Source organism: Sphaeramia orbicularis, chromosome 3 (genome assembly GCF_902148855.1).
Source record: "Sphaeramia orbicularis chromosome 3, fSphaOr1.1, whole genome shotgun sequence".
Lineage (NCBI taxonomy): Eukaryota > Metazoa > Chordata > Actinopteri > Kurtiformes > Apogonidae > Sphaeramia > Sphaeramia orbicularis.
In genome coordinates this window covers 23732188-23760106 of record NC_043959.1, presented here as the reverse complement: position 1 = coordinate 23760106, position 27919 = coordinate 23732188, and the positions used below count along the sequence as shown (strand labels likewise).

The 27919-nt window shown below is 37.4% G+C and overlaps 1 long non-coding RNA gene across 1 annotated transcript; it reads left to right on the top strand.

Moving 5' to 3' along the window:
- Positions 1-27912, top strand: LOC115413372 (uncharacterized). The gene is made up of 3 exons (XR_003934458.1): positions 1-451; positions 22488-22493; positions 27901-27912. It is a non-coding gene; the product is annotated as an uncharacterized LOC115413372 (long non-coding RNA).
- The last annotated feature ends 7 nt before the right edge of the window (positions 27913-27919 follow it).

Here is a 27919-nt window from a genome sequence, read left to right as displayed (position 1 = left end):
TGAGCAAAAATTTAAATGCACCATGTGACACCTTAAATTTTAACAGCATTTGCTGTTGCACAATATATTCAATAGCACACAATGTATTTTGTTGATCAGTGTGTTACAGATTACTGTCCATTAGAACATGATAGTGGCGTGTGGCATTCAGGGACATTCATGTGGACACGGTGGGGGCCAGTTGAAAGAAATCACAACTCCATATCTTGTGTGCCCACCATTGGCTTCCCGTAGAGAGACACATCGTCTTCTCATGGAGTTGACAATATTCTCATTTGTGACCTGTGGCATGTTATTCCACTCCTCTTTGAGGGCGACACGGAGCTGTGGGATGTTATCCGGAACCGTTCTCACATGATTTGCGACATCTGTGTCATGGTGATCATCTAAGGAACTGTGACATTTTGAGGTGTCCTTTTATTGTCCCCAGTATAAGGAGTGTCTGAATACTGTGAACGCTGTTTGAGCAGCATCTGGACATGACACAGCTGGGTTGTGGATGGGATCACTGGATCACTGAGCAGGTGCTCACTCACAGAGATGAACACAAAGTTTGTTTAGAAATCAAGAGAATTAACCATGTTTTACAATTATAAGACATCGTGAGCTCATTTTGGGCCACGCGTCTCGTGTTACACAAATATTGTACATGGTGTGTTTATAGTTGTATTGTGTAGTGTATTTTGAAACTAATTACACACAGCTCTTCTCTAGTACCACTGATGGAATACAAGCTAATGCGTTAACTAGCACATTTTCTAGATCCTCTGATCCTGTTTCATTCCTTTACTTTCTTTACTTTCTTGGTCAATTCCACCGGCATTTTCAGTCTAATAACCTCTCATTTGGCATGTCTGTTTCTCCATATGAAATTTGATACGACAGCATGGCCCTGTTGTTTATTTGTTGCTAGGTAACCCACTTCAGTGATGATTCTATGATTCTGGGCAAGAAGGCGCTCTGTAAGGCTGTTGTATTCCAAAATTACAAATACCTCCCAAAATATTGGTCCTGTAAACTTACCATTTTTGCCAGTCTCTTCCTTAATCAAAAATACATAAATATGTCAAACTGCAGCAGTCAGCTCTTTCCAGATTTTGTGTGATGCCTTAGACACACAGACACAGAGTCCACTTCCCTTTTACTCTTAGGTACTGTACTTAAAAATACATCACCTGTACTTTCGATGAATATGTCAATTTTATTCAGCATCATACATCTACTTCACTACATTTCAGTGGTAAATACTGTACTTTTTACTTGACTGATTTGATTTTTGTTTGATATTTATAAACTACATGAACCTAAGTGAGATGTGAAGAAAGTAGACAGTTGTGGTGGAAAATGATTATTTACAGTCAGAGCACAAAAAATATTTTTGGAAATCTAGAACATTTAAAATCATAGTCATGAATAAAAAGTGATAAATAAACAAAAATTGTAGAAATTAACTAAAAATCATGTCTGGGGCATTTTGGAAGCAAAGATAATTCAAACCAAACTAACTAATGTAGCACAATGATATTTATCACAATATAAAAGTACATTATGACATTTGTCATAATTGTTTTGTTTTTTTTTGCTTAGACCCCTGTTAGAAAAACACCTGAATTCAACATGTCCCAGTACTTTATGTTACATTTCAGATGATTTATTTAGCACCTTTTTCCAAAAGTGTTGATTGTGATTAATCTGATAAACTGAAAACTAAAATGTTTCCTTTATGAGTTGAGTCTGAATTCTCCTTCTTGAACTAAATAAAAGGTTGTAAAAACCCTCTTTTATTCCTGGGAAAATGTATCATCACCAGGCTGAAAACAGGTCTGAGCACAGAAAGAGTTGTTCTGAAAGGACAGTGATACTACAAACATGATGATCTTCTAGAATATGATGTGTCGCTGTAGATAAAAACTACCAATAGTTTGTAAAGTGTTCAAACAAGTTCAACCTTAACCATGCACTGCACTAAAATATAATACAGACATGAATGCAACAGGAAAATGAATCCAAATCATCAGATGTAGTAACAAAACAGAGTGGTGTCATTATACTTAGAGACTTTATATTTCACCGATAATACTTGTAGATACTTTTACTGAAGTGTTTCGATTGCAGGACTTTTGTTGTGGAGAATTTTCACATGGTGGTATAAGCACTTAAACTGAACTATAGTAACTATATGTGAAATAAAACTAATTTACTCCCATTCAGAGTCTGGCTCAGACAACTCCTCTTTGGAAACAAATGAAATGCTGTGGAGCTGTAAAAACTGGGACTAAAATCTCAATCATTAAATTCATGCAATGTTTAGTTAATATAAAAGAAAATAGGTTAAATTTAGTTTTTGCTTTTTTTTTTTTTCCTTTTTCTTTTAAACAATTTTTTCACCAATTTTTAAACTTGCACCTAATGTTGTTGCTTTAATAGATGTACAAGTAATTTTTATGAAATACTTAGTCCATATAACTCCCCTTTAAAACAGGTGTTTAACAAGGTTGAATGAATCTAATGATGGTGAACAATTGCATATGTTTTACTGTATGAGACAAAACATATCAGGCAAATAATATCAGGTAATACTTACATAAAACAGCTACTACTGGACAAATAAGTCAAAAGGACAATGGGATGGATTCAATTCTAAAAATTAAAATGAAGATAAATAAGGACTTGTTTTGAGGATGGTCTATAGACCATCTAGATTAGGCTGTGTTAAACTGAATAAAAGAAGGGTTTCAGTCGGATTTTAAATTTTAAGGGCATCATTCTAGGCTTTGATACAATGAGCTCATTTACATGCACACTAATTCTCTGATCATTATCTGATTTCTGGAATTATCAGATTATTCAAGTGTTTATCTGATTCTGAGAAATCGGATTAACACACCAAGATTTCTCCCCAATACTCTGATGTCAGGTTAATCTGATTTCTTTTGTTCTTTTACATCTATGCATGTGTCAAAAAAAAAAAAAATCTATCTAAACAGAAGTTAAGCAGCAACAACATGAGCCTAAAGAAAAAGATAAACAAAAATGGCACGTAGCAGCAAAAAGTCAGCAAAGACACTTCTGGAGCGAAGAGGAAACAAATTTCATGGTACAACAAATGAAAACTCAACATCCTCCATCTGCTTGACAGGAGGAAATACAGGAATGGTGACATATTCCAAAAGTTGTCCTTTTGAATGTCCGTGACAAGCCCAGATGTTTTGAAAATAACAGGAAGTGTACGTCTCACATCATAATGTATGAACATGCTCCGAAAGAAATCCAATAATGGACTGACACATGTAAACTAGGGTTTTTCAATTATTGCATTTCTGGAGTGCATGTAAATACGTCAAATCTGATTACGACAGTTATCGGATTACTCTCATTTATCGTATTTTTATGCTCATGTAAACGGGCTTAGTGACTACATCTGTTAGTTGAACTAGTTCATTGTTTGTTTGAGTCTTTTCGTTGTTTTTTTTTTTTTTTTAAATTAACAATAACGAAAACAAAGACCCTTTCCAGTGGCCTCCTTTTATTTACACATGCGTTACATGGTGTCGTACATATTGGCTGCTTTGTCTTCACTCTGTGGTCCATCTCATCTCAAACCATCTCAGTTGGGTTTAGGTCAGGTCATCGCAGAGGCCATGTTATCTGACACAGTGTCCCATCACTCTCCCTCTTGGTCCAACAGCCTTTACGTAGCCTGGAGGAGCATTGGGGTCATTGTCCTGTTAAAAAGGTAATGATGGTCCCACTGAGGATAAACCAGATGGGATGGCATGTCGCTGCAGGCTTTGTGTTTTATATTTAGCCTACTTTTTGGCTTTAATGATGGCTTTGCACACAGTTGGTGTTCTCTCAATCAGCTTCATTAGGAAGTCACCTGGAATGGTTTGTGGATAATAAGTGTTCCTTGTCAAGAGTTAATTTGTGGAATTTCTTGCCTTTGTAATGATTTTGAGATCATCAGTTGTGTTGGTGCACTACTCAGACTACTGCTCTGATGCATATTATTACAGAAGATACTCAACTAAGAAAAGATAAATGACAGTCCATCATTACTTTAACTGATAAAGACCCAGTGCTACTTCTGTGGCACTTCCCAAATGAATTTTTCTATTCAATAATTTTTTTCGTGATTTATCACCATTTATTATAATATTATTCTCAAGATTTTGTGTTTTTTCAGTGTAAATCATTTATTTTTCCCATATTTAACTTATTGATCATGTAGACATTTAAAAAAGCTCAGATTAAATTAATGTTTCACTTTATCAAAAATAGGACCAATGGCCCTGTAGCTTACCGGCTAAATTAAAAGCTTTGGGAAATGTATCCAGATGCCATTTATTATCACCCAGTTCTGTGTATTTATTATATTACAGAAATAGCTATGTTTTGGTCATATTCCAATCAGATCTGTAAAAAATTCCAATTCCAACTTGATATCATTGATATTTACTGATTTATTGGACCAATCCACTTCGTATCTGTTATAATGGGGAAATTTGTCAAAGTCGCACCAAATCCAGAATCAGATCCGGATGGAAATAATTTCAATACCTTGTGTTGACATCATCATACAGAAGCTGTATACCAAGTTTGAAGTCAATCAGAACTGGAGTTTGGGAGAAAAAGACAATTGAAATTTTTTCCCCATAAGAGCCCATGTTAAATTTTCCGTAAGTTCCCGGATCCAGAAGAAGATCCTGATCAGCATGTGGACATTATGTTTTGGTCATCTCCCCATCAGGGCTGGACTGTAGAAATTTACACTGGATATCATTTATATTTACTGAGTTATTGCATTGATCCACTTCCCATCTGTTATAATGGGGAAATTTTTCAAAGTGGCACCAAATCCAGAATCAGATCCAGATCCAAATAGTTTCACAAACTTTTGTTGACATCATCATAAAGAAGCTGTATACCAAGTTTGAAGTCAATTGGAATTGTAGTTTCGAAGAAGAAGACGATTGAAATTTTTGTAACGGACGACAGACGACGACAGACGACGACGGACACCGCATGACGACAATAGCTTACAGCCTGTCAGCTGGTAAGTTAAAAACAGAGAAAACTGAAGAAAAAGTGACTTTTTCAACAAAGTATTTCATTAATTGAACATAAAACAAGCGTTACCATCCACTGTGATTGATCCAACTCCATGGGTTTTTACTGGTGAATCAGTGTTGTAGAAGATGATGGTGTTTCCACGGTAACTACGGAGCCTCTGAATGCCCAAACAGATCATATCTGATGACCAGGAAAAGATGACAAACTGCACTTTACACCAATTATTTACATGGACTGACAGACTTAGTCAATCAACAGGTATTAAACAGTTTAGATCAGTTGGTGGTTTTGGTTGCTGGTGGCTGTTCAGATTTTTATGGGTTAAGACATGAAGGTCAGTCAATCCAAAAAATTTAAGACCTTTAACGTAACCTCAAATACAGTCATCAAAACTATCAAACTTATACTGAAACTGGCTCTAATCTTTGACCATCTCAGGAAAGGAAGACCACAGGTTACCTCTACTGCAGAAGGTAAGTTTCTTAGAGTTACCAGCTTCAGAAACCAGCACTTATGATTCAAATCCACTGAAATGCTTCTGAGCTGAGGTCGCAGACACCTCTCCACATCAACTATTTAGATGATACTGCAGCCCCTTTTACACAGCACTTCTGTTATGGGAATATTTCACCTTTACTCCGCAACGACGTCTGTGTAAATGAAATGGTGGATCATTTGGTCCCACTTTTATCGTGGCTTTGTAATGCCTCTGGAGGTAGTAACAGAGCCCTGATAAAGGTAGAATCATGACTCTGGAACGCTATGTAAAAGGAACACCTCTCATTCCGCAACCAAGGTATGGCATTTTGATGATGTATTGCGTGTACGACCCCTGAGCCAGGGGATTTAAAAATGAGCGTGGGCCGTGTACAGTAAACAAACATATCAACACGACCCTAAAGATATCGAACTGGGGAGATGATGAGATCTGCGAGCTGTTGTCACTACAGGTGGAGGACTCTAGCCACGCTAACATTAGCGGAGCGGTGAAAGATGGGCTGACTCTGGAGAGGTTAGCTAAGAAAATATGCTTGGGGTATCTCCAACATGCAAGTTATATGTCACACTATACGAGGGGTGTCCAACCCTGGTCCTGGAGGGCCACAATCCTGCATGTTTTAGATGTATCCCTCTTCCAACACACCTGATTCAAATGATAAGCCTATCATCAAGAGCTGCAGAAGCCTGATAACGACCGTCAGGGGCGCTGGAAGAGGTAAACATCTAAAACATGCAGGGCAGTGGCTCTCCAGGACCAGGCTTGGCCACCCTTGCAGTATACGCCACGCATTGTCACCGCCCCTTTGTTTCTGGAATGCAGGTCCACTGTGTAAAAGTCCAACCTGTCTCACCTCTGTTACTCCTTTGGCCTGGCTGTGGAAATCGGTCGATGGTGGCAAAAAGGTGGGACCACCATCTCACCTTTTTTACGGGATCTCTGTGTCAGAGTGGCTTGTATGAATCAGGCCCTCATGGTTGAATTGTTTTACTAAGAACTGTTCCCTTATGCAAAGAAAATATATTTCTCTATATATTGACTGTCAATATATTACTGACTGAAAAATATATTACTGTACAATATATATTTATATTTAAAATATACAGAATAATGTATTGTGTCAATATATTTTGTATTATATTACAATATATTGAAAAATACATAAGGAATTGCCGCTTTCCATATATTGAAACACATATGACAATATATTTAGTTATATATGTAAATATATGTCATTATATATTTAGTAATATACTTCATAATGAATGTATGCATATATACATACATACATATATTGTCTAGTGTATTACTAAATATATATAATTATATATTTAGAAACACACTTCAAAATATATGCATGTATACAGGGTGGGGAAGCAAAATTTACAATGAACATTTAGTTGTTTTTTCTCAGCAGGCACTACGACAATTGTTTTGAAACCAAACATATATTGATGTCATAATCATACCTAACACTATTATCCATACCTTTTCGGAAACTTTTGCCCATATGAGTAATCAGGAAAACAAACGTCAAAGAGTGTGTGATTTGCTGAATGCACTCGTCACACCAAAGGAGATTTCAAAAATAGTTGGAGTGTCCATAAAGACTGTTTATAATGGAAAGAAGAGAATGACTATGAGCAAAACTATTACGAGAAAGTCTGGAAGATACTATTAAAGAAGAATGGGAGAAGTTGTCACCCGAATATTTGAGGAACACTTGCGCAAGTTTCAGGAAGCGTGTGAAGGCAGTTATTGAGAAAGAAGGAGGACACATAGAATAAAAACATTTTCTATTATGTCAATTTTCTTGTGGCAAATAAATTCTCATGACTTTCAATAAACTAATTGGTCATACACTGTCTTTCAATCCCTGCCTCAAAATATTGTACATTTTGATTCCCCACCCTGTATATGTACATCTTTTTCATCCTATGTTGCCAAAATGACTAAGAAGGCATCTTTTATCAGTTAACACTTTTTTCATGTATATGCATATTTTCATGAAATATGTAATTATGCATACCAAGTAATGTAAGTGTTGATAAATATCTGCTTTATGTAAACTTGTGTCAATGGAAAGAATTTGAGTTTCAATAAAACTATATGTAAAAATATAGGGCAGTTTTTGTCTTCATTGCAATATATGTTTTATATGTATCAATATATGATTAACGCATATATTGCAGTATATTGGAAAATATATGCACTACTTTCCCATATATGGAAATGTATTTTTTAATATAATGCATTATATTTTTCAATATATTGCCATATATTTTTGTTTCATAAGGGTTTGGACCAAAAAAACAGAAGGTTTGGACTTTGGATATTAGTGCTTTGGTATGAGGAGTCCAAATATGAGATTTTTTAGTTCAACCAAAAACAGAGCAAAGGTTAGCTTTTCGCTTCTACATGTATGGTTTCCATTGTGAAGCCTGGGGGGGATAGTGTGATGGTGTGGGGATGCTTTGTTGGTGACACTATTGGGGTTTCATGCAAAATTCAAGGCACACTGAACCAACATGGCTACAGCAGCGTTGTGCAGGGACATGCCATCCCATCTGGTATGTGCTTAGTGGGACCATCATTAGCTTTATAACTGGACAATGACTCCTCCAGGCTGTGTAAGGACTATCTGACCAAAATGGAGAGTGATGGAGCACTGCTTCAGATGACCTGGCCTCTGCTATCAGTTGACCCAAACCAGATTGAGATGGTTTGGAATGACTTGGACCATAGAGTGAAAGCAAAGCAGTCAACAAGACCCCAGCACCTCTGGAACTCCTTCAAGACTGTTGGAAGATCATTCCAGGTGACTACCTCATGAATCCCAGATAATGCCCAAAAAGTTCATAGCCACTCTCAAGAATCTAAAACAGGGATGTCAAACTCATTTTAGTTCAGGGGCCAATTTAACCTCAAGTGGGTCGAACCAGTAAAATAATAGCATAAAGCTTATAAATATTGACAACACCAATTTTTTTTTCTCTTTAATACAAAAAACAAACAAAACAAAATCATTAAATTATGAATATATTTAGATTTGCAAACTATCCAAACAAAAAAGATGTGAATAGCCTGAAAAAACTGAAATTCCTTAAGAAAATTAAGTGCAATTTTACAACATTATGCCTCAACTTCTCCTTTATACAAGTGCATTATGGATTAGATCTACAAAGGCACAAAACATTTAATAATAGGCATAAAATTGTTAAAATTGCACTTAATTTTCTTGAAACATTTCAGGTTATTCACATTTTTGTCAGGTCTGCTCCCAGACTGTGTCTGTCTTTTCTGTTTTGTCTGTCATTTCCTGTTTTATTTTGTTAAGTTTCCCTCTTGTGTCATGTCTGGTGTTTTTACTTCCCCTCCTTGAGTATTTCACCTGCTCCTGATTACCTGACTCCTCCCTGATTGTCTCCACCTGTGTCCTATTGTCTTCCCTCCCTCTTGTGTATTTAAACCCTGTGTTTTCCCCTGTTCCTTTGCCAGTTTGTGTTCTACCTTTGTGTGCTCACTTACCAGCGTTCTTGGATACCTGTCAGTCTGTCTGCCCGTTTTGACCCGTTTTGCCTTCCGACCACCGATTCTGCCTGTTCCTTGTCTGCCTGCTCGTCTGGTTCTGACCTGGTTTGTACATCGACTTCTGATTCTGCCAATTCCCTGACTACCTCAGCCTCCAACGTGTTACCTTGTGTTTCGACCCTCGCCTGGACTTTGACCTTGGGGTGCTGTCGGGATTCCTCCGGCTCGGCCGTGCTGTCCACCCACATTCCCCGCTCACAGCCCGGACAAAGAGTCCAGAAGCACACGCCTTCACAGACGTGTTAACAATTCTGTGCTGTGTTTTTCATACTGTGATTGTGTTTAATAAACACTCTCAATTGGTCATCTGCGTTCTGGTCTTGCATTTGGGTTCAGCCTTTGTACTAGCCCCATTACAATTTTATTGTTTAACCCTTTCATGTATACTGGTCACTACAGTGGACACTTATTCTACAGCTGTTCTCTTGTATATTCATGGATTTTTTTTTTTTTTTTTTGTTACACATATCTTTATTAAAGTTTTAAGACATTACATATCGTTTCTGACATGAATTGGTAACATTGTGTAGATCTCCCCTGAGTGTAATAGTTATTGTTTTCACACAATTATCAGTAAATGCATCTTCAAAAATTAAATGCATGGTGTGCAGCTGAGTGGACATTTTTGCAACTTCATGAAAAATAGGTTCCTGAGAATTTTTTTTTTTATTATTATTACTATTTTTTTTTTTAATGTATTTTTTTTTTTTTTACTTTTTTAAAAACATTTATTTATTTTTCATAAGAAAATTTTCAATCGCATTGTTTTTTTCATGCCTAAAGAGGAATAAAAACACTCAGGAAAAAAAATCTTGATTAATGTTGTCATAATTCGTGCATGAAAGGGTTAAGGATAATTTGTTCCTGTAAATATTTTCCTAATTTATTGCTATTTTTTGCACTAAAACAAGGAGAAAATTTTGAAGTTGTCATCATTAGTGGCATAATGTAATATTATTTTTCACATTAAACCAAGAAGAAAATTTGGAGTCATTATTTATAAGTTAAGCTGTTATTTTACTTGAGATCACATTGGCCTGTATGTGAAACTTGAACGAAAACGAGTTCAACAACTTTGGTTGATTACATCTTCAGTTTAATTTTTGCACTTTGTAAGTTCATCCTGCGGGCTGGATTGGACCCTTTGGTGGGCCGGTTTTGCCCCTCGGGCTGCATGTTTGACCCCCTTGTTCTAAAACATATTTTGTTTTCACACCTTTTTGCTAACAACATAATTCCACATGTTTTTTCAGGATTTATACCCTCGTCCAAACTGGTCACAGGGTATTGTCATCAGTTGGTCGTCCGTCCGTCTGTCCATGTATGGGCTTAAACTTTGGCATGCACCGGTGGTTCTCAACCACGGGGGGCAGCAGATAGCCAACAACAATAAGGTGAGGGGAGCTCACTTTCACTGTCTCACAGCTTTATCGAAACATCCTCCACATACATACAAGTTCGTCCCGTTACTTGTAGAATTATGTATTGAAGTTCAGATTGAGGTTTGTGAGCGGGGGGGCGTCCGGCACAATGCCCCCTCCACCCCAGCCCATCGCAAATTGTTTTCGGGTAGCAGCAAGTCAGTGATAAGGTGAGGGGAGCTTATTTTCACTTTCTCACAGCTTTATCGACACGTTCCCCACATACAGGTCCGTCACGTTATTTGTAGAATTATGTACTGAAGTCCGAATTGAGGATGGATTGAGGTCCATGAGCAGGGGGGGGTCATCTGGCACAACACCCCCCCACCCTGTCACAAATTGTTTTTGGGGAGCAGCAAGTCATTGATAAGGTGAGGGGAGCTTACTTTCACTTTCTCACAGCTTTATTGACATGTTCTTAACAACTGAAAGGGTCAGGGCTCAAAATTAACTTTTTGACCTAGGAGCACTGTGCTCCTAACCCTAAAAAGTTAGGAGCACAGGCTAAAATCTAGGCGCACCACTATTATATAAAAAATTTGGAGAACAAGCAAAACTCTTGGCCATACCAAGTAATATTCCTATATGTATTTAAGCAATGTTAACAACCTAGAATAAAGTATTTGAATAGAGTATGAAAAAAAAAGCTTACATTGACACAGGTGCAAAACAATTGTCAATGTATGGTATATACTTTAGTTGGTTCTTGGAGAAGAAAGACGAATCACACCATTATTTGCAACAACCAACTTTTTTATTTCATGGCCTAAAGGCCCTTAGTCACTGTGGTCTACACCACGCCTGAAGTCAGGCCTCCTTGACCTGGTGCCAGAGTGTAGGTACTTCCTGACCGCTGGCAGTGCATCGAAGTCATGCAGTGTTGGACCATCCGCAGAGATGCGCACGCGAGGGGGCGGGGACTAGATTTTCCGCTTCAGTCAGCGGGGCGTGGAGCTTGTTTATTTTCAGCTGACGAGTTACTTCTGCAGCCATTATTCTAGGCGCACGTATTAATTTTCGCTCATTTTTTTATTGGCGCACCGTGCGATCGTAATCTCAAAAACAGTCGCACTACCGAAATTCTCAGGCGCATGCGACAGTAATTCAGTCGCAGTCACGAGCCCTGAAGGGTTCTCTTTTACTTTGTTTTAGTTGATTATTATTTATGTTTTATTGATTATTAGGGGGCCAAGCCCGCGGGGACTGTGGAACGCATATGCCAGCATACGCGTTCCACAGTTCCAGCGGTGCTGTGGAACCCTATTGTTTTTGTAAGGATTTTTTTATTCTTCTTCAATATTATTTTTATTCTTCTGTTGATAAAACTGTTACTGCAGCCTAAACTGTACATGGTACGGCAGTGCAATTTGAAGGATTGGTCCAGACCCCTGCAGGGACCTCGGACGCAAAAATGCGCATATATTCACAAGCAGGGGGCGCTATAATCAAGGACAATGCGTTTTGGTCTATAACTCCCACACTGTATGTCGCACATTCAAAAACCTTATATCCTCAGATTCCCTGAATAGTACTGAATCAAGTGAGCTAGGCCACACCCATTTCCGCCAGACTTTTCTCCCCGTAAAATGGCAAAAACTGAAAAACCTACTTTTTCGAACTCCGATGTGAGAGTTTGTCCGATCTGCATGAATGTTGGCACATACACTCTTCTCATGGGCCTGATCCAAAGTTATTACAAGAATTTTGTCTGGTAGAAAAATGCACAAATAATTAAAGAACAAATTTCTGTAGCTAGCTAAAAAAATGCTAACTCTTACATATCTCAGTCAAAGTAAATGCTATCAACACCAGATCTTAGATCCTTGGTTCTCATGTGACTGTGAGGGTACGAGCCGAATTTGGTGAATGTTGGCCACTAGGGGGCGCTGCAAATGTGGAAAATTTATATCTCCTAAACGGCAGCACCGATTTCTACAAAATTTGGTGGGTATGATGAAGGGCCCTTCCTGAGGCCATATCTCTAAGGTGGGCGTGGCTGAACAATGTGGACATGGCTTATTACAAGTTAAACAACAAACATTTCCTACAGCTGAACAGTTCTGCTGAGGGCTGTGAAATTTCTATGGACCCTATAGAATAGGACACAGATCTACCAGAGCAAAAACTGTGGATGTACTCCACTAGGTGGCGTTATAACGGACAAATACGCGTCTTTGCCTCTAACTTCCACATTTTAAATGACACATTCATAAACTTTACATCTTTGTATTCCTTGGATAGAGATGAGTCTACTGACATAGGCCCCGCCCACTTCCACTACATATTTTAATTTGTAAGTTGCTACATATCGAAAACACACTTTTTCGAACTCCTACTAGGGTTTAAGCCCCGTTGGCTTCAAATTTTGCACAGACAATCTCCAGAGGCTTCTGATCTAAAGTTATCACAATCAGTTTGCTGCTGTAAAAAATGTGCTAGTTATAAACGAACAAATTTTTTTGCTAGCTAAAAAACACATTGTTGCATATCTTTGACAAAGTATATGCTATCAACATCAAACTTAATATACTTATTTTAGACATCAACCAGATGCTCTGTGCCAAATTTGGTACAAATCAGACAATAGGGGGGCGCTATAAACAGAGAAATATCAAGTCACAAAAAAGTTGGTCCGATTCACAGGAAATTTGGTGAGTATGATGACGGGTCACTCCTGAGACCAGCTGTGAAGTCTGGTAATGATTGATCAATATGGGTGTAGTTTATTACAACAAATCCCAGTCCCACACATTCCTCCTTTAGCATTCCTAATGCATTGGTCCCATTCCAGTGAATGCAGGGAATCCGGCTCCAACTGTTCCTGCAGCCTAAAGCGTACATGGTAGAGCGCTGACATTTGGAGGGTTGGTCCAGACCCCTGCACGGAACTGAGACGCAAACAATTATATATGTCCACCAGCAGGGGGCCATAGAACCAAGGCATATGCATTTTGGTCTATAACTTACACACCGTATGCCGCACATTCAAAAACCTCATATCTTCAGATTTCCTGAATAGGGTTGAATCACATGGGCGTGGTCAGGCAGATTTGGGGGACGACTTTTTAACCGGCAAAATTGCAAAAACTGGAAAACCTACTTTTTCAAACTCCTACTTGGGATTTGGTCCAATCTCCTTGAATCTTGGCATGTACGCTCTTCTCATAGACATACTAAGTTATCAATAGAATTTTGTTCAGTCAAAAAATTTGAAAATTATTGATGAATAAATTTCTGTAGCTAGCTAAAAAATGTTAACTATTACATATCTCGGACAAATTAAATGCTATCAACACTAAATATTAGATACTTTTTTGACATCTCAATGTGAGAGTATGAGCCAAATTTGACGAATGTTAGCCTCTATTGGGCGCTGCTAATATGTGAAATTTTTATCTCTGAAACGCCTTTACAGATTTCTATGAAATTTGGTGAGTATGATGTGGGGTCACTCCTGAGACCAGCTGGAAAGTTTGGTAATGATTGGTCAACGTGAGTGTAATCTATTACAACTAATCCCAGTCCCACACATTCCTCCTTCCACTCTACTGGTGCATTTGTCCCATTCCAGTGAATACAGCGGCTCAGACGATGGAATACTAACTCCAACTGTAAACCCTTATGAACAGGGCCCAGCCTCCACCAGCTCGGCCCCAGGCCCACGTCCTTCGGGGACGACTTCCGTGGGCTCTGTGGGGCCTGGGGTCCGAGTGGGCGGGGAGGGTTGGCCCCCGTTCATAACTGCTCGCAGTTCTAGTGTTTTAATTGTAATTGTGTGTTTTTAACCTGTCCCTTTTCCATTTTTGTAAAGCACTGTGAATTGCCCTGTGCATGAATTGTGCAATACAAATAAATCTGCCGTGCCTTGCCTTCTCCACATACGCATTATTTTTATTATGTACTCAGGTCCAGACTGAGGATGGGATGAGGTCCGTGAGCGGGGTTCTGTCTGTATATGCAAAAACTTTTTTTCGTAGACTGAAGGCCGAGGGTTTTCAAGTGCCCCCATGTTATGTTAATATCATTGGCATAGATCAGGGGTGTCAAACTCATTTTAGTTCAGGGGCCATATTCAGCTAAATTTGATCTGAAGTTGGCCAAACCAGAAAAATAATAACATAATAACCTATAAATAATGACAACTCCAAATTTTTGTCTTTGTTTTAGTGTAAAAAAAAACCAAAAACATTAAATTATGAAAATACTTACTTTTATAAACTATCCAAAAAAAAAAAAAAAACTTGAAAAAACTGAAATTCAAATTTAAAAACGTGAGAAAATTAAGTGCAATTTTAACAATATTATTCCTCAACTTATCATTTCTACATGTGCATTATGGATCAGATCCACAAAGACACTAAACACTGAGGAACAGGCAGAAAAATTGTTAAAATTGCGCTTAATTTTGTTTAGACATTTCAGGTTGTTCATATTTGTTCAGGTTATTCACATTTTAGTGTTACAGGATAGTTTGTAAATGTAAATATTTTCATAATTTAATGTTATTTTTTGCACTAAAACAAAGAAAAAAAAATTAGTTGTTAATTCTAGATTTCTTTTGGCTTAATTCAAGATTTTTTTACTTAATTGAAGATTTTTTTTTTTGGCTTAATTGAAGATTATTAAACTTAATTGAAGATTTTTTTTTTGGCTTAATTCAAGATTTTTTTACTTAATTGAATTTTTTTTTTTTTGGCTTAATTCAATTTTTTTTTTGCTGAATTTGAGATTTTTTTTGGCTTACTTGAAGATTTTTTTTACTTAAATGAAGTTTTTTTTTTTTTTGCTTAATTGAAGATTTTTTTTTTACTTAATTGAAGATTTTTTTTTAAATTTCTTTTGGCTTAATTCAAGATTTTTTCCTTAATTCAAGCTACAATTTTTTTTGCTTAATTCAATTCAAAACTGTGGAATTTTTGCACTCGGGAAAAACATCCCAGGGGCCGAACTGGACCCTTTGGCAGGCTGCATTTAGCCCCCAGGCCGAATGTTTGACACCCCTGGCATAGATCTTCAACGTAGCAAATAAGAAAAATTCAAAAAAATTATTGAATGAGAAGGTGTGTTCGAACCTTTTACTGCTTGTTAAACTGAAAAGTAGGACACGGCTTCGGGGTGTTTTGTAGGAACAACATCGGAAAGAGATTAGCCTTTTGCATGGTTTCATTCAGTAGCCAGTCTGGAAGGTAATTCGTAGCATCCAGGTTTATGTGAAGATCTGCTAGATGGCTCCAGGCCTGCTGATCTGACCTGACCTCTGACCTCTCAGACTTCAACGCTCTGATACCGGCAGCTTCTTTCATAGGTACCGTATTCAAGTCGGTTTGTAACACTCCTCACTTGAACATCAGCCGGTGTGTAGGCAGCAATTTGTCTACATACGATGAGTGTGAACATGAGTCAGTGGAGCTGTGGCTACGAGTTTCATCCCTGCTTGACCTCTGACCTTCCACCCAGCTCTTCACATGCACACAATGATAAACACACTCGTATTGCAGGGAATAATAATATCTGCAGAACAGTGCTTGAGAAAACTCACGGTAAGTCATGGGTACAGTGACTCACACGGATCCGTTTACAGCCCGGTGCAGGCTTTGCATAGACGACTGATGAGGCGCAGGGATGTTGAAAACGAACAAATAACTATTCTCATTTTCCATGTGTCAAGGTGGGGTTTTCAATGTTAGTCAATCTGATACGGCAATGTCATCAGCGTCACATTTGAGATGCTGCTAACTTTCCATTTTATAACCCATGGCCATTTATTTAGCCGTGATGTTATTTCCTGTTTCCAGGTCCATTCAATCTGCTGCATATCTATGTCCTTTATGTCTATGTCCTTCTCTCAGATTAATTTCCAATGAAAATGAATCATTAGCTATTCCTACTAATCAATACACATGAATAATACAGTCCAGTGACACACATGGCAGTAGTATTTAATAACAAACTAGTAAACAGATCGACATGAGCAATAATAAAGGTGAAGCAGCATTTATGTGTTCTATTGTAACATGTAATAATTTTAAAAAATTAACCCAAGTGTCAAATCGAAAACATTTTACGCTTAGCAAAAATATAAACGCACCATGTACAATATTTGTGTAACATGAGACGCATGGCCCAAAATGAGCTCATGATCTTTTATCATTGTAAAACATGGTTAATTCTCTTGATTTGTAAACAAACTTTGTGTCCATCTCTTCGAGCCAGCGCTCGCTTTGTCAGTAGTTGCTTTTCCATCGGACATATGCACAAAACTTTACCGATATTTACTAAATGTACAAAAAAAAAAAGGAAAAAAAAGTGTGTAATGTTGGTTCTTCTATTAAATCACAAATGCGATTATTTGTTTATTTATTATCGCGAGATGACACGAGAAGTCATTCTATAAACATGGCGATGAACATAAATATTGTGTTGATTTACAGATATATTCATTATTATTATATATTACCCCTCTATCCCGTACTAGGCAAGGCAGGTGTATTTCTATAGCATATTTCATGTACAAGACAATTCAAAGTGCTTTACATAAAACATTTAAAGCATTACAGCATGGAAGCAATAAAAAGTATAGGGACGAGAAAAACAAACAAAAAATCAGATAAAATGATAAAACAGATAAAAACTTTTAGCTTAAAATAAAGGTCTTTAACCTGGATTTAAATAAACTGAGTATTTGAGCTGATCTGAGGTTTTCTGGAAGTTTGTTCCTACTGAATTAAAAAATGATTCGGTTTCCTTATTTGTCCATACATACCATGTTTCTTTTAAAACTCTTCTTCTTTGCTTGTTGTAATGTCCGTCAACATGTGTTTTTTTAAAATTCACATAACTCTAGTTGCGGAAAAAGGTCTTTCCGTTGCAGTTTTGCATGATATACCAATTGTGCTACGGCCAAAAAACCACCTCTTGCCAGTGCAAAAACTTTTAATTGAAAAATGAGAGTTTTGGCAAAATTGTCATTTTTCCATTAGGTAAATTTTTATGCATAATTTATTTTCGCACAATTTGAGGGTCAATGGAAAAGTAACTATTGATCCAGTGATCCCACCCACAACCCAGCTGTGTCATGTCCAGATGCTGCTCAAACAGCGTTCACAGTATTCAGACACTCCTTATACTGGGGACAATAAAAGGACACCTCAAAATGTCACACTTCCTCAGATGTCACCATGACACAGATGTCGCAAACCATGCGGGAACAGGTCTGGATAACATCCCACAGCTCCGTGTAGCCCTCAAAGAGGAGTGGAATAACATGCCACGGGCCACAACTGACAATATTGTCAACTCCATGAGAAGACGATGTGTCTCTCTACGGCAGTGTTTCTCAAACTGTGGGGCGGCCCCCCCCTGGAGGGGGCGCGAAGACTTTCCAGGGGGGGCATGGAATCAATCCTAGGTGTTTTGTTTTTTTTCTTCAGGTTAGAACATGTATCAGGTGGAACTAATGTTTTAGCGTTGGAGCACCCTGGACTCATTTTAGGGACGTACAACAAACAAATCTACTGCCATAGTGATCTGTCACTGGACTAGACCAAGAGTTTAGGTTTGAATGGACAAGGACTGGACTGGAAAAGAAAAATGTGCAATGTTTCTGGTTTTGCACAGTTTGTACAGATTGCACTTTAATGTTCTGAGATGTGCAACGGAAACAGGCTCATTGCAGCCACTGATATTGTTAAAATGTTCATCTTTGTTACCAAAATTTGCTTGTTGTTCTACAAAAATAATTACCTTATTGTCATAGTTGTAAGATAATTACACATTTCGTATTTTTAATTGGAAAAATAATGTCTCAGGGAGCAGTTTTGTTGAGGTCATTTATATTGTTCAATCAAAAATCGAAGTTATTTTTAATTTGCACAACAAATTATTCAAGGAAAAGCAAAAAGTATTCTAACGATATTGATGTTTCTTTCAGTAAAAGTAATAATTGCACCACAGGTACAATGTTGTTGGGGTTGAGGGGGGCTTGGAGATTTTTCGTGGTCCAAAAGGGGGCCCGACAGAAAAAGTTTGAGAACCACTGCTCTACAAGAAACCAATGGTGGACACACAAGATATGGAGTTGTGATTTCCTTCAAACGGCCCCCACCGTGTCCACATGAATGTCCCTGAATGCCACACGCCACTCTCATGTTCTAACGGACAGTAATCTGTAACACATTGATCAGCAGAATAAACTATGTAATTTAATATATTGTGTAACACCTAATGCTATGAAGAAGTTAAAGTGTCACATGGTGTGGTTATATTTTTGCTCGGTGTACATTAAATATCTGAATTGATCGCAGACGTGCAGTGTTGTTCAGTCACAGTCTTTAGCTTGTGCTGCTTTTGAGCGTGATCTCCTTACAAAAGCAACAAAACCAATGGAAATAAGTTGTGTTGAGGAGATTATGCATCATAGTCGGTGACTCCAGCTGTTCTACTGGGGTGAGTTCATAAATCCAGTGCAGACAACTTGAGGAAATGTCTCTCCTGCTTTGTACACGACACTGTTTAACAGTGGTTGCATTTCCACTGTACTAAGTGTGGCCGCATTTCTGTGCTGTGCATATGGTTGTAATTACACAGCTGGTGTTGATGGGACTGAAGGAAGTTGTTTATGCTTTAATTTATTGTGTAGCCTCTTAAAGTTTAATGTAACTTTAGTCTTTCTTTAAAATTCCTTCAGTCTTTTTGCATTTGTCAGCAGTATTTTGTTAATTTATATCATTTGTAGCTTCTCATATGTTCTGTTTGCTTTTTCTTTTTTTTTTTTTTTTCCCTCCACAACAATAGCCTTGCATTAATATATGGGTGCTTCTATGAAACTGGGATTATTTTGGTATCTGGCACTTTGACAACTTTTTAGACCCAATAATAAGAGAATATTCAACATATTTCCCCCCAGGATGTACTTAATGATGATCTCAGATAAATGCGAAAAAATTATACTCTTGCTCTGATCCATCCGAAAATTAATGATTTTTTTAATAAAATATTGGGGCCAAAAATAGGACCAAAATTGGGACATGAAAAACTACCTTGGTGTCAGTGCAATTGATCTGAAAACATGGCTGTAAATGGTCTTATATACCGCTGTAAACAAAGACACTGTGTTAAATTTGATGATCCTAGCGGTTTTTTTAATCCAGACATGTGGGTTTGTCATGAATTTCAGTCTCATTTCAGGTTTCGTATGTAATCCATTGTGTCCACTCGTGTTACACACAGAACCTGCCCAGTTAAATGCATATAAATTGTGAATTATTTTGCAACAGCGCTCATTTTTGCGAAGCACTCTGCCTGGCATAATTAGTTCAATTCCCAAAATATACCTGTGAGAGAATAAAAAGATTAAAAAAAAAAAAAAAATAGCAGTGCGTAATTTTCGTGTCCTTTTTACCACGTTACATGCGGATTTTTGTATAAAAATGATATTAAAAAAAATATATAAAATGTGTTTTGTCTGAATAATAGTTTCTCTTTCATCTCAGTAAATATTTATTTTTAAAACAGACCCAAAGTGCTTCCAAACTTACTTCATAACATTAGTCTACATCATGTTTGAATTTTTAGCCCCTATGTCCTTTTTTTAGGACCAGTTTCATAGAAGCACCCATCTGTAATTAGTATGAACTATCCAAAAAGAGTTTTCATATTGGACACGAAACAAAGAACCAAAGGTCAGGTATCAGATGTTTGATCCGCACCAAAGGTTTCACCTCTGTAAATATGATGCCGATTAAACAGGAAAGTGAAAAAGTCTGGACAAAATGAGGTTAGTGGAGTCAACATAGCAGCGTTAGTACAAAAATAGATAAGACTTACATGTGGGCAGTATGGGGGTCATATTTTATACAGAATATATGATCATATTTAATGCCATCTAAAATTAACATTTATTTGCAACATAATATAGCAAACTATTACAAGATCAAAACCAAATAAATGTTAGCGAAAAAAAAAACAAAAAAACTTCTGCTTTGAATGTCTGGGGTCGCCAGAAATTTGGATGTTAACCCTTTCATGCATACTGGTCACTCCAGTGGACAGCTATTCTACAGCTGTTCTCTTGTATATTCATGTATTTTTTTCTTTCCGTTGTTTTTTGTTTTGTTTTTTTTTACACATATCTTTATTAAAGTTTCAAGACACTACATATCTTTTCTGACATGAATTGGTAACATTATGTAGATCTCCCCTGAGCATAAACCCCCAGAATCAAAAGCCTTCGCCATAGTTTTCACACAATTTATCAGTAAATACATATTTCTGTGCGTCAAAAATTAAACGTGTGGTGTCCAGCTCAGTGGACATTTTTGCAACTTTGTGAAAAATAGGTTCATAAGATTTTTTTTTTTTTTCATTATTATTTTTTTGAATGCATTTTTTCAAAAAAATGTTTTGGTATTTTTATTTTAGTTATTTTTTAAATTTATTTTTCAGAAGAAAATTTTCAATCGCGTTGTTTTTTTCATGCCTCTACAAGACACTACATGTCTTTTCTGACATGAATTGGTAACATTATGTAGATCTCCCCTGAGCATAAACCCCCAGAATCAAAAGCCTTCCCCATAGTTTTCACACACAATTTATCAGTAAATACATGTTTCTGTGCGTCAAAAATTAAACGTGTGGTGTCCAGCTGAGTGGACATTTTTGCAACTTCGTGAAAAATAGGTTCATAAGATTTTTTTTTTTTTTCATTATTATTTTTTTGTATGCATTTTTTCAAAAAATGTTTTGGTATTTTTATTTTAGTTATTTTTTTAATTTATTTTTCAGAAGAAAATTTTCAATTGCGTTGTTTTTTTAATGCCTACAGAGGAATAAAAACACTCAGGAAAAAATTTTGATTAAGGTTCTCATAATTCGTGCATGAAAGGGTTAAAATGGGGTCACGAACTGTAAAAGGTTGGGAACCCCTGATGTAAGTAGTCCATACAATTCACAAATTAACATTCAGCAAACCCTCTCGATCATCATCTAGATTCTTGGATGATGATAAAAACAGATTTCATTGATTACAACACATGAAAATGCCCACAGAACCGTTGGCGGGCCTGCGGTTGAGTGGGTCGGCAGTGCTATCAAAGGTCCATAAAGCAGATCCAGCCCCCACCGCTGGGGTGGATCAACATCGACAAGTGTTGCTGCCCTTCAAAGACAGGGATGGGGGCTTTTGAAGGAGAACTGATCCGTTCATCTCTGTCCCCACTTCTGACAGCCATGTGATCTCAGTGAAAAGTAAATTATCAGACACACACACACTCGCTCACACACACACACACACACACACACACACACACACACACACACACACTCCAGCAGGCATCTGGTTAGAGAGGCTCGTCACAAAGCAACTCACAAAGGGAATAATTTAATCGGTGTGCAGCACCTTTCATATTCTTTCTCTGGGTGTCATCACATCAAAATCGGGTAAGGTGTCGGTGGAGGGACAGAGCAGCTTCAGCCACTTTTACACAAAGGTTCAACTGACGTGACACGATACTGTTTGGGTTTACATTTTGGGTACAATTAATCGTTCCATCAGGTGCTCCAGATAACCTTAGGAAAGAAGCAAAGCTGTGGAAATAATCATGAATACACACTGAATTAACATTAGGCGCTGAAAATGGGCTGTGACAGGCACAGTGCCATGGTTTTTGTAAGCTCTGCTCCCATAGTGTTAACATGTCTCGGAGTAAGAACATATGGTTGCACTGTGATAGAACAAAGTGGGTTAGAAAGACACGAAAGGAAGCCAAAGGAGGTGGAAGGTTCAAAAATGAACAAGTGAAAGTAATGCAGTGTAAGTATGAGCTGGAATTGTTGATTCAAGCAGTGACTGGAACAGACGTTTAATTGTTTATGTAATTATTTTAAGGCAACAAAGAACATTGGAGGTTACAGTTTACTCTAGCCCCGAAATCACATTCATATAAAGCTTGAATAGTCCACTTTTACTCAGCTCAGGTCATTTTGAATTTTTAATAACATTTTTTTCTATGTTGTATTGATAATTTCTTTCCTGCTACTTTTTATTACATCTGAATGGAGCAACTGTAACACACAGGAATTTCCCATGGGATTAAAGAACTATTCTGAATCTGATTTGATGACTGCACTTAGATTCTGCTAATGTTTTGCTAGTTGATCATTTTTCTGATATATGTATGTATACATACATACATATATATATATATATATATATAAAAGAAATGTGATTAATATAGATTCAAAATGAATCATATTAGATTGTGATTTATCAAAATTAATCCAGAGCAACCCTATGATTAATCTGATCCAAAATTTAAATAATTTTACAGCACTTATATATATATATGTTTATATATATATATATATATGTTTATATATATATATATATATATATATATATATATGTTTATATATATATATATATGTTTATATATATATATATATATATATATATATATATATATATATATATATATATATGTTTATATATATATATATATATATATATATATATATATATATATATATATATATACGGGGTGGGGGAGCAAAATTTACAATATTTTGAGGCAGGGATTGAAAGACAGTGTATGACCAATTAGTTTATTGAAAGTCATGAGAATTTATTTGCCACAAGAAAATGTACATAATAGAAAATGTTTTTATTCTATGTGTCCTCCTTCTTTCTCAATAACTGCCTTCACACACTTCCTGAAACTTGCGCAAGTGTTCCTCAAATATTCGGGTGATAACTTCTCCCATTCTTCTTTAATAGTATCTTCCAGACTTTCTCGTAATAGTTTTGCTCATAGTCATTCTCTTCTTTCCATTATAAACAGTCTTTATGGACACTCCAACTATTTTTGAAATCTCCTTTGGTGTGACGAGTGCATTCAGCAAATCACACACTCTTTGACGTTTGCTTTCCTGATTACTCATATGGGCAAAAGTTTCTGAAAAGGTATGGATAATAGTGTTAGGTATGATTATGACATCAATATATGTTTGGTTTCAAAACAATTGACATAGTGCCTGCTGAGAAAAAACAACTAAATGTTCACTGTAAATTTTGCTTCCCCACTCTCTCTCTCTCTCTCTCTCTCTCTCTCTCTCTCTCTCTCTCTCTCTCTCTCTCTATATATATATATATATATATATATATATATATATATATATATAGATAGATAGTCGCACACACAATACGTCATCAAAACGTTACACTTTGGTCACAGAATGAGAGGTGTTCCTTTTACATGGCGTTCCAGAATCATGATTCCACCTTTGTCACGGCTCTGTTAATCCCTCCAGAGGCGTTACAAAGCCGTGACAGAGGTGGGACCAAATGATCCACCATTTCATTTCCACAGACGTCGTTCCGGAATAAAGACGAAATATTCCCGTGACAGAAGTGCTGTGGAAAAGGGGCGACTGACAGCGCTGGTTAGTCAATGGAACGATAACAGACCTTGGTGTAGAGTCTTCAAAGATGTGAAAAAAAAGACTCTTGGTGTATCTAACATACTAACTAAAACACATCCATCCTTTTTCAGATCCTAAACAAGTGCTTTTCTCACCTACACCTACACTCGCTGGTGTCAAAGTCCTGGATTTATTGTCCACTGTCAACCTCTGCCTCCTCCTGCCTATAGAGGAGCAACAAGTTCAGACGATAAAGCTGAAATCAAGCCACTGACTATGTTATTTATTTATTGAAGAGAAAGGGTATTATTATAATGAATGGAAAATATAAAAATGCAGAGTCAAGTGTAGGTGTTTAGGTAACGCCATTCTGACCAGGAGGATGTACAGGGAAGAATGGCTCTTTGTGTTCAGTCAGTTTATTTATATAGAATTAGAACCATGAGTCTGAACTCAGTGGCTTCAAAAGATTTTTCCTTTCAAAAATCACTTCATGATTATCTTTTCTCTTGCTTGATCTTGAACCCCTCAGGTCATGCGAGTCTCGGGGGCATTTTCAGAGGTAGGGAGGTGCCGCTGAGAGGTGGAGGTGGGGGGCTTACCAACAGGTTCATCTGGAGGCCTTTGCTGCTGTGACACATTGTGACCTCCCCTGGGCTTTGGGCACAGCGAGAACTCTGAGAAGGGGGGGGCAGAGCCGAGGACGAGGGGGAGCCGGGGAGGAAAAGGAGAAGACAGAGTGTGAGCGTGTCTTCGCAGTGTTTAGTTGTGATTAGATTGAGCAGCATCTCTGGGTGGCTGTATATCCATCTGCCGCTCGGGGCTGAGCGGTGTGTTCCTGTTGCCACCCTCATGACCTCAGACCTAAACACACCAATTAACCACCACTGGACTTTCCACTTTTCGTCAAACTCTGGTCCAAACAAACACACCACTACATCTAACCCCCCTGCCTCTGTTCATCTTGGATCTGCTGCCTCTCGCTCTGACCCACAACAGAGAACATCGCCCTCTTTTAGCCAAAAGCACAGGATCGTCAGGAAACACATTCACTAAAAATAAGAACTTGCTCCTGGAATGTCTTGTACTCTACTAACACGAAAGAGAAAAGAGACATAAATTATTTTGCTCCACACTTCTCAGCATTGGAGCTTAGTCCAAGTGTGTGCTCTGTTAACCTGGATGTCATATTTTACCACATGACAAAAACATGCAATTGAACTGAACCTTTTGGATGAGCCCTTTGGCTTCACACTGTTTATCCTCTGCAGAACATGAAGTCCTCACCTTTGCATTACTTTTAGCCCCCTCTGAAAATGCATAATAGCAGTAGTACGCTCTCCTCACACACACTCCAAGCGGTCTATTAATTTAACTTTTTGCCTTAACCTTGACAACATTTGTCATTGTATTTGTGGCTCATGTGTTTCTTTCTCTTTCTTTTTTTTTATGTTTGGAAGGCCATCTCATTCAGTGAAATATAAAACACTATTTATGTGTTGTGAAAAAAAAAAACACTTCTGTATAAATGACATTTCAATTACTACACTGCACCATTCTATTATATAAATAGTTAGTCCAGTAGTAGAGTAGTTAGTATCTTGTGTAAGCAAATAAGACGATTGTGAATGTCACCTTGGGCTTTAGGAAATATCTTTTCAACACTTTCTAGACAAATTGACTTAAATGTAAAAAACATCAGATTAATCTGATGCTGAAAATCATTACTTGCAGCCCTAGTGCTTCTGTGAAGGTTGATTTGGATGTTATTTTGTCCTCGCTGATGGTATTTCTGATCGTATTTCTTAAGATTACAACTGTAGGGATTAATACTGCTACAGGCAACAGAAGAAGTGACAATGTTAAAATATACAAACTGTCAAATGTATGGTGTAGAGTTGGGAATCTTAGTTGTAAGGCCGACATGATACACATTTCGATACAGCATCTCCAATCCGATATATTAAAGATATACAGGGTGGGGAAGCAAAATGTACAATATTTTGAGGCAGGGATTGAAAGACAGTGTATGACCAACTAGTTTATTGAAAGTCATGAGAATTTATTTGCCACAAGAAAACTGACATAATAGAAAATGTTTTTATTCTATGTGTCCTCTGTCAGGATCTGTGCCTGGGTGACTCTTTGCTCCTCCCTTTTGGTCATGGACCTGTGCCTGTGTTACCCTCAGCTCCTCCTTTTCATTGTCATCATTATCATCAGATTCACCTGCTGGCGCTGCGTGGCTGCAGCCAATTACCTTCAGCCTATTTAAGGCTTTGGTTTGCAGCCATGCAGCGCTGGTCCATTTCTCCTCACTCCTTTCCATAGCCCGGACATTTATCCATATTCATCCACGGACTCTGACCCCAGGTTTTGTATGTTTTTTATGGACTCTGTTTTCTACCTTAGTTTTTGTATTAGGTTTTTCGTTGTTTGGTTTTCATTTTTTTTTTGTAAAATAAACTTGTTATTTTTTCCCCTTCAGTACCGAGCATTTGAGTCCTTTCTTTTCCCCCATGTGACATCCTCCTTCTTTCTCAATAACTGCCTTCACACACTTCCTGAAACTTGCGCAAGTGTTCCTCAAATATTCAGGTGACAACTTCTCCCATTCTTCTTTAATAGTATCTTCCAGACTTTCTCGTAATAGTTTTGCTCATAGTCATTCTCTTCTTTCCATTATAAACAGTCTTTATGGACACTCCAACTATTTTTGAAATCTCCTTTGGTGTGACGAGTGCATTCAGCAAATCACACACTCTTTGACGTTTGCTTTCCTGATTACTCATATGGGCAAAAGTTTCTGAAAAGGTATGGATAATAGTGTTAGGTATGATTATGACATCAATATATGTTTGGTTTCAAAACAATTGACGTAGTGCCTGCTGAGAAAAAACAACTAAATGTTCACTGTAAATTTTGCTTCCCCACCCTGTATGTGTGGCACTTTGCAATGCAATATGATACGATTCACGCCCAAATCACAATACAGAGCAATTAAACACATTCTGATTCAACAAACTAATTCTGATAAAAAAAAAATGCAGTGCAATTCAATGAACTTTATTATTTGTTTATCAAATAAGCCCATGACTTTTTACAAAGTGGCTTTAGCTCAATTTCAGAACACGTGCCTCATATTCAGTCAGGTGAAAAAGTTAGGACTTTGCTTCCAAAGTTGCTTCTCTACATGTTTCTAACACTCAACTTCTTGCTCCCTCTCTGAATCATTTTGTAATGTAACGTATTTGTAATGTAGGTTAAACAGAAAAAGGTTCTGTCACTTTAAGGGACACCTGTGCAAGGTATTCTGGGATGCGCTGTTACATATGTATCACACTGTTTAAGGAAGTATCTCCAGTATGTACGGCAGTATTCAATGCAATTCATATAGTAAAAAGTACTCGTTCAGAAACCACACGTCATCACCTCCTTCTATGTCTGTCACATTCAAATACAGACATTACAGTTTTCATCTGCGGCGCTCATACTGTCATGTGCAGTGTACACATCTGCAAATCTGCATTGCACTTTCATGTGGGTTTGCAGAGAAGAAAAACTTTCCCCAAATAAAGAGAAACACTTTTAAATGCAAGTAAAAATATATTCTAATGAATGTGTCAAATTTTATCGATACAAACATTCAATAACTAATACATTGTGATATCATTCCAAACTCTTCATTCACTCGCAGCTTCTTTACCAGTGCACTTGGATCGTGCACGCATGTGTCGGCGTATCGGTACGTATCAGATAATCTTCCCATCCCTAGTATGGTGTGATGACGCCACAGCTGAGCTTCGGTTAATTTGATTCTCAAACACAACTTGGTTATGAAAATGATTGGTGCCAAAATAAATGGGGCATGTTGACTGTTGATCATTAGTTTTGTACCAGGGGCTGTGTCTGTTTTTGA